Here is a 16250-nt window from a genome sequence, read left to right as displayed (position 1 = left end):
TTAGTACGGGCCAGACACTGTGCCTAGTGCTTCAGAATTAAGCCCCAAACCATGAGAGATACTGGTCCTCTTAAACAGTGGTGATGGACCAGGGTCTGAGAGAGATGGAGCTAAGGGCCTGTGTTTAGCACATTCAGAAGAGGCAGAAGCAAGATTCAAATCCAGGGCTCTCTCGCCAGAGCTCTTCATCACTCCTCACCATTGGTCACTGGCTTGTCAAGAAATACAGGGCACTTGCTAGGTGCCAGGCACTGGTGGTGATGCTGATCACACTGCAATGGACAGTGTGTCCTCAAGAAGTGGACACTGTCATCTGTGACACTACAGTGTCCGGGGGTGGGGGGAGGAGGCAGGCCCGCTATCAATAGGTATGTAAGCACCATGCTTGGCCCTGTCACACTGCTCCTAAGCGGCAACACCAGTGGGAAGGTCACACCTGTGATGTGTCCTAGAGTAATATTCTGCCTTGGTCTCTGTCCACCAGCTCAAAAGGGCAGGGTTGGGGGTGGGTATGAGGGTGCAGGTATGATAAAGATTTTCACTCCAAAACCTTTGGGTCAGTCGCCCAAAGTAAAACAAAAGGTGGAAAAAGCTAAAGCAAAAATGCTTTTGCTGGAGTTCCCATCATGGTCCAGCAGAAATGTATCTGACCAGAACCATAAGGTTGCAGTTTCGATCCCTGGCCTTGCTCAGTGGGTTAAGGATCCGGCGTTGCTGTGAGTTGTGGTGTAGGTTGCAGATGCGGCTCAGATCTGGCGTTGCTGTGGCTCTGGCGTAGGCGAGTGGCCACAGCTCCAATTGGACCCCTAGTCTGGGAACCTCCATATGCCGTGAGTATGGCCCTAAAAAAAGAAAAAAAAATGCCTTTGTGAGCCCTTCCTCAGAAAAGTTGAACCTGACACCTTCCAGCTGGTTAATGCGGCTCAAGAGATGCTGAGTGAAGGAAGACCAACTCAGTTCATCAAGCCCCCAAGTTTTCATCCTTCCCAGGCTGGGTAGCATGAAGGGGTGGGGCACTGGATGGCTATTAAGTGGGGAGCTGCAGCAGGCTCTTTAAGATTGAAAACCTAAAGAAGTTTGGGATCAATGATAGGACAAGAGTATACATGAAAAACAGCTTGCCATCTGAGCCCTGCTTCTGTCCTCATGGATGTTTAGGGCACTCTTTTTTTGGCCAAGTGGCTGTTTCGTGTTGTCATGGGAAGTATTTCTTATTTTCTTAATAGCTTTTCTTATATTTTGTTTCTCAGGAAATGAAGCAAATCCAAGCGTCTTCATGGTGTTTCTCATTCCAAGGGACGACTATCGTCTGTTTTCCTGATGATGCTCAATTCTGTAAACACTCCCTGAAAGCCTACTGTGGGGCAGGCTTTGGTCAAGAGGAGCTAGATCCTCCTGCCCCTGCTCCGAAGAGGCAGGACCTGCTGGGAAGACAGACGTGAGGTGGAAGAAAGCACCGTGTGAGATCCAGAGCCCAGAATCCAAGTGGCGCAGGAAGGGCCTAACCATCCTTGTTGGTTGGGTCCAGGAAGGCTTCCTGGAGGAAGGGACATTTAAACTGAGTCCTACTGGTAGTTTGATCTGTTCAGGCCATGCCTCGCTACTCTCTATAGTGATCCCCTTCCAGCACCCACAGGGGGCTGCTGTAGCACCTACTGTCACATTATATGTCTCCAACTCTTGGAGAGACCAGGGAGTGACTGCTATCAGAGCTGGGCTGAGCTTCAGCGGTTCTCTCTCCCCCGAATCTGGAACTGGGACCCTGGGACTCAGTCTTGGTTGGGATCTTGAAGAGAGGAGCGGTAAAGCTGGCCACCAGCACAGTGACCGAGGCAAGTGTGCTGCAGAGAGTGGGGAGCAGGAAACAGGGCTGAAAAAAAGCAATGGAAAATAATGCTGGAGAGACGGGAGGGGGACACATCAGTACCTGGCTTCCCAGGGCTGGGTTCACACCCTCTGGATGCCCGGCCTTCCAGATTGCTTTTGTGTGTGTGTGTGTTATTCCATAAAAAAAAAAAAAAAATGATTCTGGAGGGAAGCCAATGTGAAAACTGAGCAGAGAGCCATAAGGTAGCACGGTGACACGGATCCACAGGTGACACTGGGCTGCTCAGCTGTGACCTAGAAGGAAGGAAAGGGGCAGGTGGTGTCTCCCCACCACCAGCGGCACCTCCAGCACAGAGCCAGGCAGTGATGGATGCACACACGGCCTTGCACAGCCCATGTCTCACAAACCTTAGGGTCCTAGGAATCAGCCTTGATATGTGGGGCTTTGGTTTTCTCATGGTCACAAGAGCAGCAAACTGGCATCTGCAGATATGCTTGGGCATTTGCATATATGATTTTGTTTGGTTTGAATTATCTCCCTGAGAGATGGGTCCTGTCACTCCTATGTTACAAGTATGGAAATGGAGGCTTGGAGGATTTAGAAACTGTCCCAAGGTCACATAACTTAATACATGGCAGAGCTGAGACTGATCAATTAGTAATTCTGAAATCAGTGACACAATTGCTAGGCTATACTCTAAAGAATACTTGCCTCACTGAGGTGAGGGTTGATGGAGCTGACTTAAAGCCCCATGTTCATTGGCCACTGGGAAGATGTTCAAGAAATGTGACTTCTGGGCTTTGCAGGCCTGGAAGAGTGTGCTGGGGGCAGGAATTAATGGGATGCACATTCCCCTTTTGTGGGGAGAGAACCCTAAGCACTCAGAGGGCTTCCTTCTCAGGCTGTCACCCAAAAGTTGGGTCTCCTTTTTTTTCACCCTTGCAGTGTGTGAAATGGCAAAATACACTGGAACTTGCGGGACCGCGGCCAGAGAATCTAGGACCCCAAGCTCATGGAGCGTCTCCCTTTACCCCACATTTGGCCACCTCTGCCTGAGGGGTAGAGGAGGGCATGGGGAGAGGAGTCCGAATGGCTGGCTGGCACCCAATGGCAGCAAGTTGAAAAAGTCAGAGGGACCGTCTCATAGCAACTTATAAGACTTAGGCATTATGAGTTATCAGTGTGGTGCAGCGTGCGGGCCATGAGAATGTGCCTTGCCAACCACCAACTGCAGAGGAAGAAACTGACCCAGTGCCCCAGCTGCTGCACTCAGAGGTCCATCTGCTTCAAGACTACACTCCCCACAAGATGCTCCTGGCCGGCGATGGGGCAGGGGATACTTCGAAGGACGCCACTGACCTCTAAGATGCTTCCATCCACCCTCTCTTCCTTCCCTCTTTCTTTCACTCAGGGCCAAACCCACATTATGGTCTGATGGCTCCCCTAGCCTCCTCCGACTCCCTCCCCAGTCTTGTCATCCCAGGTACAAGGAAATCTCTTCATGGCCCCTGTCCTCACTTCCTATGTCGGAATGGAATCCCAAAAGCTCTTGATTCCCCCAGTTGATGCTGACACTGGAGCCTGGTAAGCAGAGGCTGAAAGCAAGAACTTCAGGCCCCTGTTGCCAATGGAAACACCTGACATAAGGGATGCGATGGGTTCCGACGTTAAAGGTGGGCCCCGCCGATGCAAATTTTACCTGGTTGATTTTCCTCACTGAAGTTACCGGGTACCTCGGGCGAAATGTACTAACCTCTGCAGCTGGCTTTGGAAGGATTTTAGAGATGATTTCACCCATCGAGATGGATAATCCTTCAGCTTTGAAATGGAAGATCATAATGCTTTGCCAATCGACTCTGATCCCAGAGAAAATGGACCGATAAAAGAAGATGATTTCAAGGTTTAGAGCCACCCCTTCTAATGCAATCTGCTCAAAATTAAAACTCAGCAAGGCATAGTGAGATGACTTTCAGCCTATCATTCTTATAAAACAGATACTAACAGGCCCTCCATTTTCTCACTGAAAATAAAAATAGAAGCTAGTGTGGTGGGCAGAGTTCTAATTTGGAAGCAGGCGCTCCCGCCCTCACTCAAGCTTTGGGTCTTTGAGCAAGTCACTTTGCAGGAATTTCAGTTTTCCCTTTCAGAAATCAACCTGTTATTATCTTAAATAAGACCAATAAGACAAACCAATAAGACAAACAAGACAGTGCCCGGTACGTAGTAAGTGCTCACTAAATACTGGCCGTCACAATTGTGTTATGGTGTCATGATCATTGATTTATCATGAAGATTAACCGAGGTAAGAGTATCTGGCATATTTCGAGCCTTTGGCAAATGTTTACTTTCTCTGACTCTCAACCACGGGCTTCAAAAGTCTCAAAAAAGTGACAGATGCAATTTTCCTCTTTAAGAGGTAGGGGAGGAGGAGGAGGAAAACTAACATTTAAGCAAGGTCTGGTATAGGCTGTTTGTCTTCATTTCCTTTCAAGATCTTTATTGCATTTTTTATTTGTTTGATTGCAAGCAGTTCTGATCCATCTGATGGATACGTGCGCTGTGCTCTCAGGAAGATAAAACAAGAGAGAAGGAGGGAGAGCATAAAACTCTATACACACCAACAATGATGGATGCCAAGGACAGAAAATTTCCAGTAGACCTGGTCTATAAATTGTCATTTAAATTTGCAATTTAAAAACACTGTCTGACTTTTTGATTTAGCTGACTGTATATGAGAGACAAATAATGGAATCCTAATAAGTAATGTTTAAATGACATCTCCCGTCTCGCAGACAGAGAAGGCGACGGTAGAATTCTAAGAAGAGAAAATAAATCGACCAAGAATAGGAAAGACGACCAGAACTAAACAGTTGCACTAATCACTTGATGACAGATACCAGGCAAATGTATTTTTGACTGTTTAAAATTCGAATCCTTAACAGACGAAGGCTAGGTGATCAGCTGAAAAACCCCAGAGTCATAGTGAGGGGACAAGCCTGAGCTTGGTTTTTACATTTCATCACATTAAAACAGATGAACCAAAAAATCAAGGCACCAGGACAATGTATTAAAGTTGATAAGCTGAGGTTAAAAGATCTGAACAGTGAAAAGCACTGGAGCTTCGAGGCATCCTGCTGGCCCATCTTAACTCCAAGGCTATACTGGGATGGTGGCCCTCACGGGTGACCCTCCCACAAAGGGAGGCCCACCCCAAAGTCTCCCTTTCTTCTTGCTGCAGGAAACAAGTTAGCATCTTTCCCTGGCCATGAGGTACAAAAGGCAAACACTGCATCATCGGTTCACAGATGAAAACAGAAATGCATCACCAACTGCTGAAAGCAGTTCTGTATGGCACAGCTTTAGCAAGATTTGGCAAATTTGGGAATGGATCACTGAAAAATGGCAACAATGACAGAGGGGTTAGGAGGGAGGTTTTGTCAGTAAAAGCTGAAAAAAAAAATGAGATCACTTGGCATTTTTGTGAACAATAATTATAAAAAGTTTGTAACGGCATGGAATAGCATAAAGGGTAAGGTTTAGTGAAAAAACAATGCAGAATTAAAAATGCAGTGGGATCACACCCGAACGTTAACTGTTCCCAGGATATGACATTAGAATCCTGTACACAGTGCCTGACGCTGCCATTAAAATCGACTGGCACTGGCAAACTACACAAAATCTATCGGCAATCTATAACCTGGTGAGCAGGAAGAAAAGCTCCAGTAATCATTATTTTAAAACATCAAAGGAAAACTATTAGAATATAAATGACTGATTCTAGGTAAATGTAGGCCAAAGAATACCTCTATAATACAGGTTGCTCTATTGTTTAGCAAATGCTTAATGAGCACATGCTATGTGCCTGGTCTGAGGCGTAATAGGAAATAGATAAAATATGTGTATAACTTGAAGCCACTTCTCCTGGAGAAGAGGGGAGAGCAAGCTGCCACCCAGTGAGATGTCTGATCATCCCTTCCCTGGAAGACAGGGTAGGGTTTATTTTTCACAAGTAGGGATTTCAATCTAATAGGTAAACAATGTCTATAAGAATAGGAGATATTTCACAAAGCATCCATTAAACTAAAAGGAGAAATCTAAACTCCAAGAATCTTTATTTAAATCTCACAACCTCTGAGACGTCCTTGGAAACTTGGTTCTCTCGGTTCTGGGATTTCAGCATAAGGCAACAAACTATAATTGCTTCTCAGCTGTCTGCCTTTCCTATTAGATCTTAAGTTCTTTAAGCTCAGGACTTGTTGACAGTCATCTTCTCTGGCCAGTGCTCTGCGGGGCTTTAGAAAAAGCTCACAAATGGAATGAAGGAAAGAAGGCAGGGAAGGGGGAGCAAGGAGCGACGAAAGTAAGGAACTCAAATTATTGCGCAGCCCCTGACCAAATTACCTTGGGCAACTCACGATCTGAGTAGCATTTCTTAAACATCTACTATGTGCTAAAGGCTGGGGGAGGTACCTTCACATACATTCAGGCATTCAGGCGTTTCTCTTGCTGCTATTTTGAACTTGATCCAAGAGGTTATTTACGAAAAGCTAGGATGGTCTACAAAGCACACAGACTTGGAAATCAGACTGTTCAGGTTCAAATCCTCACTCTGCTGACTTTTAGCCTTAGACAGGCGACTGGATCTCTATGCCTCCAGGTTTCTACATGTGCATGTGACACGTGAAAAGAAAATGAGATTAAACATTGTAAATGCCTAGTGCACCAGTTTTCTTCTCCCTACGAAAACGGTTTTACTTCCCACACATTTATAGCCCCTCTACTATTTCATCGCAGCCTCAGCCTGACCAAGCGCCCGTGGATCCTTGGCTAAGATAGCAGGAACAGGGCTCGCGGAGCCTCGGGGAAGCAAGGGCTAAAAGTGACCTGAGTGAGTTACACGCCTCCCATCTGCTATCAAGCATCAGGCTACCTTTCCCAAGTCCGGCCTGATTCCAGCACTCACGGCTATCCATCACAGCCTCAGCACCACGTCCATCGTCTGGAACACACGCTTCCACATTGCTGTTAATAAGGGATACGGGCATGATCACTTCCCCAATGATAGGGGTCCTGATCCTTTTTAGGATCACATAATAAGAACATTTTTCATTGTTGGAGATAATTCCCCTTCCCGTGCGCATTTGTCAAAGGCAGTTTCCAACAGTCCCGTACATCATCCTGAAATACATGATAAGATTCAGGTCTGCTATTCATCATCCGCTGGGCTTCTTCCAATGCGAGCTCCTGCGTGGCTTTTCCTGTCTCTGGTTTAACAATCAGAATGCAAGTTCTCCCTAAAGCAGTGGCGCCAGCCAGGGGAGGCTGAAAGGCTCAAGGGACCAGAGTCCCCAGTCGTAGAGAAGTGAATTTCTTTTTTTTTTTTTTTTCTCTCTCTCTCTTTTTAGGGCTGCACCCAAAGCATATGTAGGTTCTCAGGCTAGGGGTCATATTGGAGCTGTAGCCGCTGGCCTACGCCACAGCCACAGCCACGGCAACGCTAGATCCAAGCTGTGTCTGCGACCTACACCACTGCTCATGGTAACACCAGATCCTTAACCCACTGAGCAAGGCCAGGGATTGAACCTGCGTCCTCTGGGATGCTAGTTAGATTCGTTTCCGCTGAGCTACAATGGGAACTCCGAGGGAAGTGAACTTCTGATGCTCATATAGAAAGTCTTTATCAAAGTAAATTGCATATATTGTTACCACTTTGCAACATGAAGCAGAGCCCTAGGAAAGGAGCTTTCACTGAGGTGTTACTCCATTGGCCACTGCTGGAAAAAATGCAGAATATAGCAAAGAGGGCCTTTGCTCTGGACCACTGAGACCTGAGTTTAAAATTCCTGCTCTTCCATTTACATGACGGGTGACTTTGAACAAACTGTGAACTTTTCAGAGTATGTTTCCTCATCTGCAAAATGGGAGTATTACCAACAGTGTAAATCTCTTGCATTCTCATTTTATTCTCTGACTGCACTGAGTTGTCATGTAATTAATGGCACTTCCCATTTTCCCCACTAGAAACTCTAATAAATTCTCCTCTGCCCAGCTTTGAGAAGATATAATCAAGGACAAGACCTAGTCCCTGCCATCAATCCAGCATGGAAGAGAGTCTATCAGTGCAATCCTAATACATGGAAGAAAGAGAGGAGAACTTCATCTGAATTAAACTTTTTAAAAAATCATATGCTGAGAATCACAGCGAAAGGAAAGTTTAACCCCGGCGTGGAGCGAAAGGAAAGTTTAACCCCTGAGGAAGAGCTTCCAGGAAGTGCCATCCAGCTGGGTCTCAGAGGATCCTGTGAAACTTGGCAGGCAGGTGAGAGAGAAAGGACTTTTTTTCCAGGTGGAAAGGGGAGTGAAAGCAATCTCATGCACACTCAGAACATGGCAGGGGTGTGCAAGGCACACATGACATCTGCTGATACATGGGTGATGCAGAACCTCGGGGCTCTTCCAAGCATCAGTTCTGTGGTTATGGTCTTGACTCTCTCTGTCTCATCTCTCTACTCTCTATTTTCTCATCTATAAATGTGAGATTTCATATAGTTACCTCAAAGGGTTGCTCTGAGTGAGAAAATACAACGAAAGTCTCGAATACACTGCCTGGTGTTCTGTAATTGTGGACAGACAGAGAGTAACTACCTTCATCACGAGCATCCGCCTTACTAAGTCTGAAGTGGGGGATGCCCCCTGGGAGGTGAACGGAGCCGATGGTACTACTCACTGATCTGGGGCATGTGCAAAACCAGAGCACCCGCTCCAAACAACAATCTGCAAATGCACTTCGATTTATGCATAAAAATCCTTACCTCTGTAAAGACCACAAAACATCTGGAAAAGCTGGACTAACTGACATCCTTCTTAAGGAAGGGAAATGTGTCCTTCTCAGCCATGCGGAGGACTCGGGTGGACAGCCTCCCACACACCCCAGACAGGAGGGGGTAAAGATCTGGGCTTCTCTGCTTTTCCAACTCCCTTTCTGCCACCACCATGTGATCTCCCATCATTCCTTTCTGGTGCGCAGGCAGCCTCCAATGATGGGGCTGCCCTTGGCATCTGTAGGAAGATGTCTTTCAGTGTAAGTATCACTTGGTAATTAACAAGAGGACACCCAATCAGTAGGGAGCAACTTAGTCTAGGCTTGAGTGTGGGGACAGGCTCTGGGATCCGAGAGAGTTAGGTGCAAATGGGTCCCTAACTTGCCATGTGTTTTGTGGTCTCAGGCAGGTGGTTCGCCTCTCTGAGCCTCGGCTGCTGCCCATGAGAATGGGAATGCTCACCAAGAGGTTATTTTCAAGCTTAATCGAGACAACTGGAACAACGGCCATTAGTTCCTCCTTTATTCCCGCTCCACCCTCTCCTCTGCCTTTGACCTGTGGGTGCTCTCTTGATGGACTGTGCAGAAATGTGCACTCTTGCAACACAAATGTACTCTGACCTCCCAGAAGCCACGCCGTGACAGGAGGGGGTGGCTGACATGCCAGTACACCTGAGAACACTGTCTGCTCAGCAAACCCACATGGATAATACAACCCTGTGCTATGGGCCACTTACTGATTACCTGCAAAGATGAGGACTCTTGGACCCTGGGAAAGAAGGAACCTGTACCTGACTCACAGGCTGATATGAAGGGCTTTGTTCCTCCAAACATCAAAATTCAAGCCCAGCCACTGCCAAAGGCAGCACACTGAGCTTAATGAAGCAGAGGGATGAACTAATATGGCAAATCGTATAGCTCTTACTACCAACATGGCCCACATCATGCTGAATTACAGCGCCAGACGTGATTGGACACACACTGCCAAAGGAGAAATCGTTCACGGAAAGGGAGGAATTTTCAGTGCCACATAATCGGAATCTCTAGAGCCAGCTCTTAGGGGAGATGTTTCTTTGCAGTTTTCAATTTTCTTTCTCTTTGTGCAAATCCTTCTCTCCCAAACTTTACAATAATTAATTCTACAAACATTTAGTGAGTAGCTACCGTGCTCTGGGTGCTATGCTAGGAACTCAAAGTTCACGGTAGAGACAGAAATAAGGGGGAAAAAATGACAGGAAAAGTGTGGCAGTTGTGATGATTTTTAATACAGGATGCTTATTCTCACAAATCCAGGCACGTGAGGCTTCCTTAGTCATACGTTCATTCTTTTATTCATTCAACAAACATTGTTATACACCTATATCTTTCAACATTGTGCTCAGTGGTAGAAGTGAAGTGGTTAACAAGCCAGACAGGGTCCTTGCACTCACAGAGCTCCCAGCCTAGTGAGTGATAAAATGGAACAAAAAGATAATTAAAATAACTTGGGAGTTCCCATTGTGGCTCAGCAGTAACAAAGCTGACTAGTATCCATAAGGACACGAGTTCGATCCCTGGCTTCGCTCAGTGGGTTAAGGATCAGTGTTGCCACAAGCTGCAGGTAGATCACAGAGGTAGCTTGGATCCCACGTTGCTGTGGCTGTGGTGCAGGCTGGCAGCTACAGCTCCGATTGGACCCTCAGCCTGGGAATTTCCATGCGCCGCAGGTGCGGCCCAAAAAAGACCAAAAGAAAAAAAAATTCCAAATAATTAAAATCATGTATTATGATGGGCCAAATGAGGTACTTTGAGAGCACTCAGACAGGTCAAGACCCACGATTGAGGGTCACACTGGGTAGGTTGCTTTAGGTCCCCAGGGCAGTTCTGGGAAAAATAATGTCTAATTTGCAACTAAAGCAAAAGGAAACTTGGCTTTAAAGAGATTTTTTTTTTAAAGAAGTATTCTATAGACTTGTGGTTGCCAAGGGGGAGCAGGAGGGAGTGGGATGGACTGGGAGCTTGGGGTTAATAGATGTAAACTACTGCTTTCGGAGTGGATTAGCAATGAGATCCTGCTGTGCAGCACTGGTAACTATGTCTAGTCACTTATGATGGAGCATGGTAATGTGAGAAAAAAAGAATGTATACATGTATGCGTAACTGGGTCACCACGCCGTACAGTAGAACAAAATTGGGGAAATAACAATAAAAAAATTTTTTAAAAAGAAGTATTCCTGAGAGAACAAAAAGCATCTGCAAAATTCCAAATCTGAAAAACAACGCAGTAAGATTGGGGGACCGAAATGAACTCAGTCGAGTCAGGGAGCAGAGTATCATTCTGGAAGAGCAGTGAGGGATGTGCCTGCAAAGATAAGGGTGGTCAGACTGGGAAGGGCCTCCTTGAAGCCCCGATAAGCAGCAGGGACGCCATCCTGAGGGCCGTGGGGGCTGTTCCCAGAAGGGTTTGGAGCAAAGGTCGAGCCTGATCAGATCTTCCCGTTAGTGAGCGGTGTCAGGAAGAGCTTGGAGATGGATGATTCGAAAACCTAAGGACCACTCAGCAGGGTGCTAGAATGATCTGGATGACAGATGAAGACAGCCAGAGCTATCTTCAGGAGAGGGGCAGTGGGGGGGGGGGGATGGATTTGAGAGATATGAGGAGGTGCCAGGGGCTAATAATCAATGATTAACTCACCAAGGGCATCTGGAAGCTTGAGTGTTAAGGATGACGGCCCAGTCAAATGGCTGCTGGGTTTTGAAGGATGACCAGGAGTTAGCCTGGTGAATGGGGTGAGAGTAATGACCCAGGTGAGGGAGCAGCATGCACAACAATAGCAGAGGTGTGTCCTGGGAACTGAGCTCAGGATGGGGCCAGGTATGGGGAGGTAGAGGGACAGAGGCAGGGGCCACTCTCAGAAGGCTGGCTTGCGCTGCCCTTCACAGCAGCATGCTGCTGGGCTTGTCAGATAAATTCAAGGAGGAGTGCAAAAGAATCTGAAAAAACCCTGACTTCTTATAAGGAAACCAGTTAGAATGAGGCTCCAAACTAAGTCACTGATGAAACCTGAATCAAGTTTGTCTTCAAGGAATGACCACAATGACTGAGCTAGGCCGGGGATCAAACCCACATCCTCATGGATACTAGTCGGATTCATTTCCGATGCATCACAATGAGAACTCCAGTCTACCTAATTTTAAAGTGTGAGTTCTTCCAGGAGTTTTTTATTTTTTGTTTCTTTTTGCTGGTACCCATGCATACAGAAGTTCCTGGGCCAGGGATTGAACCTGAGCCAGAGCAGTGACAATGCCAAATTCTTAACCACTAGGCCACCAGGGAACTCCCAGGAGTCTTCAGTAAAGAAGAAAGAGTAAAGAAAAGGGAGCAAACACAGCAGAGCTTATTCCTAAGACAGTAAGTTGCTAAGACTCTATAAGCTCAAGCAACAGCAACCCTGGGTTCCAGCTCTAGGTCTGCCACCGACAACCCAGCGACCAGAGGGAAGTTACTCTTCTTTTGAGAACACATCATGAAAAAGAGGTTCTCCCAGCCCTCAAACACTACGTCCTTCTAACCTTTTAATACTTCAATTTCTAAAGAAGCTATTCATGTTTCACTGCAGACAGATATTCGGAGTATCGTGTTGCTTGTATTTATTACACTGAAAACTTGTTATGGGTCAGGAAAGCAATGAAAAGAGTTTTCACAGGAATTTTCTTTATGATGACAAAAATGTGATATTTCAATTAATAAATATAAATTTGGAGTAAAAATGAAACATGAAATTTATGACTCGTAGTAGACTGAAGTGAATATAAGTAGCAAAGTGGAGCAAAAAAAAAGAATTTTTTTTTTTTCAGGTAAGGATAGAGACCTACACGAATCGGAAGCCCTTCCCCTCAGGAAGGTCTTGGAGAATGTGAAGTGACTGGAGTCAGAACTTCCTTCCCCTCCCCCAGCTCACCCCAATATACACAGCTCCTGCGGGGCTCACGACTGGGACTGCATCAACATTTGCGGACATGATAATTAATTAATAATGCCTCTTTTATATTTCAAATTTGGCTGAGCATACATCTAAGTTCTGCGGTCCACTGGGAGTTTGAGGAAATTGAAGCTCAAAACGTGGAGAAATTTGCCTGCGGTTGAAAAGATGCAGAGTGGGGGACCCAGGGTATGAACCCAAATTCAAGGCCTGGATGACCCCAAGTCAACCTCCCTTGCAGGACAAGAGTAGCAGATAAACGTGATGAAAAAGCAGCGCTCTCTGCACCAAAGGCCTGATAAAACAATTTTTTTAAAATGCATCTCCCAAGATCCTAAGAACCCCAGGGGGGATAATAAATATGTTAGCAATTTATGAGCTCTGACATGGTAAGCCTGTTACTATGTTTTTTATTTTTAATATTTTATTGTATTGTTTTTTTGGGGGGGTTGAACCAACTGTTTATTTTTTCACAAAATTGGGTTGTGACGATCATTGTACAGCTATAAATGTAATTAAATTCACTGAAAAAAAAAAAAAACCCATAATGTGAAAAAAAAAGAGAGAGAAGAAAGCCTGTTACTATTAACAGAGTTCCTTCCCCAAGGCTAACTGACCAGTTGAGGGATCAGGACATTGGGCATGGCATTCCTGAAGCCACTCCTTGACCATGACTAACCTGCCCAAAATTTGCACAGTTCCTAAAGCACGCAGCCAGGGTTCAAACCCAATTTGATGTAGCTCCAGAGCTGTGGCACCTGCCATTGACCATCGACTTCTCCTGGATCCCATCAGGACCTTAATTCTTGGTACTAAATATTTCTGGGAGGAAAGAATCAGGTAGCTGTGTTTTTGTTTTTCACTAATGACCCCTGGGTAGAGCTCTAATACAGCTATAAGAAAAGTAAGTCGACTGCCAGATATTTCTAGAACATGAGGAGAAAATACTGAACCATGATCTCAGAAGGAAGAGGACAGAAAAGCTAACACTGGCCACACCGCTGCCATGTTGCAGATCCCATGCTGGTCCTTTACCCAAAATAAAATTGCTTGTCTTTCCGGTAACACACAAGAGTATTATTACCACACACATGCACCCTCAAAACAAGGGTCACAGAGGCTAAATAACCCATCTCTGGTGACACAGCAGATAAGAACAAGAGTTAAAAATTAAAAGCCAAGTCTTATTTATTCCAAATGTAATAATTTGCATCTACCAACCCCAAATTCCCCGTCCATCCTACTTCTCCCCCTCTTTCCCCACTCCACCCCACAACCACAAGTTGGCTCTCCCCATCTGTGATCTGTTTATGTTTTGTAAATAGGATCATTTGTGCCCTATTTTAGATTCCACATATAAGCGATATCTGCAGAGGGGTCCTACTGTACACCACAGGGAACTACGTCCAGTCTTTGGGGGTAGAACAGGACGGAAGATGGGATGAGAAAAACAATGTATTTGTATGTATGACTTGGTCACTAAGCTGTACAGCAGAAATTGACTCAACACTGTCAATCAACTATACTCCAATTAAAAAATAAAGCTAATCCCAGGATTTTAAAAATTGAAGTAAAAGAAAACGAAACAAAAAAACATGTCTTTCTGGCTCCAAAGTCAGTGCTCTGAACACAGCACTAAGCCACCAGATGGGGCTGACTGAAAAAACCCCAGGCACTGCCCCCAACAACCTGTGGGTCTGCTCGTCCTGGTTCTCATGCCTCTATCAGTTTCCTACTGCGGGTCCTAATGCCAGATTGCCATGAACTGTGTCAAGTGATTCTGCCCCCTTTGATGGCAGGTAACGAACCTGAAAATATACATCCCCTTCCTCTGGTCCTCCATCACATTCCACTCCTGGAATAGGCACTGTTTGGCAAGCTGTATGTGTAGCAACCCAATCCAATACAAAAGAAATGAAGAAAACAACTTTATTTCTCATACTTTCATCCCCTCCTTATTTGAGTTGTGAATACTTTAGTTACTTCTCATACATGGCCTGTCAAGAAGCTCATTCTGTGGTGAAACATGCTCCTGTGTGACCTGTTTTTGAATCAGTCCGACTTGCTTTCACCAGCCTAGGTTAAAGAACCAGGGTGATAGGTCTGTGAGGAATGATAAAGGATCTCAACTTTTTTTATGGCACTCTTTCTCATGATAGATGCCCCACATTGTGACATATATTTTTTAAGGAAATAACACATCTGCCCCAGGCACCATCTAAATATTGCTAAGAGAAGAAAAAAATGCTTCTGTACTGTGGTATCATATAATAATATGAGAAATGTACTTATGACATAATGTCAAATAACAAAGAAGGCTGTAAAACTGTATGAACAGTATAATCCCAAACACATAATATCCTGGAAAGTCAGTCCAGAAAGAAGTAATTCAGAATGATGATACTAGATATTTCTAATTGTTTGGGCATCCTTACTTTGTCTTTTTTAATTTTCAGTAATAAGCATATATGACTTTTTTAAAGTCTACGTAAAATCACTCAGAAAATATATATATTTTTTATAAAGAGGTCTAAGATTATTCAGTGTTTCTTTATCACTGAAATCGTTATATGAGGTTATTTGACTAATATCAGGCACAAAAATATCAGGTTGAAGAAAAGGAAAGTTACATCGCAATCTTACTGATGAATATAGACAGCAAAATACTAAGCAAAATATCAAAAAGAACAGAATTTCAACAGGTTAGAGAAAACAAGAAATTATAAAAAAGTAGACTTTAGCTCAGAAATGAAAATTAGAAAATTATTATGATTTTAAACTAAAACAAAAAATATCTGTATAATCACTGAAATAAATAAATATAGAAAAAGCATATGGTAAAATTCAATATGCAAAGTCAAGATTTAAAAAGAATAATCCCTAGAAATGATAAAGGGGAACTAAAAGATTCTTTAGTAAAAACTTAAAAATCACACTTACAGGTAATTTTAAGCATTTCCATTAATTTAAGAAAAAAGTTAAGGATACCTACTCTCTACTAAATATTGTACTGCCAGGCCCAGCCAATGCAATAAGACAAGAAAAAGAATAAGTACTTAAAGATTGGAGAGTAAGCCAGAAAATTACTTATGAGGTTATATATCACCTTCATAGAAAAATCAAAGAGGAGTTGGAGAAAGTATATAGTAAAAGAGTTTAATACTATTATTATATTCAAGATTCAAGATCACTATATAAACTGCTTATTTCCTTTCAAAGTTCTAGTCATCAACATCTGCTTAATGGAATACTTACTATCCCATAGTCAAAATTAAAAAACAGAAAAGGAATTAATCCTATTTCCAGAACATTCTTGTTCTTCCTTTTAAGAGATGTGTGTGCTTTCCCAGTGCCTTGGTCTAGACAAATACATCAAGAATAAAAACTGTTTATTGCTGTTGCATGCTTACAAAGAATTGTAAAATCTTGTTCTGGGACAAATCAGCTACATATCTTTAAAGATGCCCTTGAGTAAGAGAAAACAATGTGATGATTCTGATGAAGAGGAGGAGGAGGGAGGGAAATAGAGGAAAAATAGGAAAAAGAAAGGAGAGGAGGGAAAGATGGAGAAAGATGCCAAAATAGGAGATGATGAGAAGTAAGGAGAAAAGGAGGAGGGGAAAGGAAAGGGGGAGAGGAA

At 44.3% G+C, this 16250-nt stretch overlaps 1 protein-coding gene and 1 long non-coding RNA gene across 52 annotated transcripts in view; both read right to left on the bottom strand.

Moving 5' to 3' along the window:
• The window catches only part of DAB1 (DAB adaptor protein 1), a 1225890-nt gene that overhangs the window by 270441 nt on the left and 939199 nt on the right, over window positions 1-16250 (bottom strand).
• LOC146402939 (uncharacterized) lies at window positions 6931-14436 on the bottom strand. The gene is made up of 2 exons (XR_014808201.1): window positions 10478-14436; window positions 6931-7283 (listed from the first exon to the last, which is right to left on the bottom strand). It is a non-coding gene; the product is annotated as an uncharacterized LOC146402939 (long non-coding RNA).

Source organism: Sus scrofa, chromosome 6, assembly GCF_054392235.1.
Source record: "Sus scrofa isolate SSC_HxYL_T2T_F1_AM1 chromosome 6, Sscrofa_HxYL_maternal_Yorkshire_Landrace_v2.0, whole genome shotgun sequence".
Lineage (NCBI taxonomy): Eukaryota > Metazoa > Chordata > Mammalia > Artiodactyla > Suidae > Sus > Sus scrofa.
The sequence above is the reverse complement of the archived record's forward strand: the minus strand, read 5'-3'. Positions and strand labels throughout refer to the sequence as shown.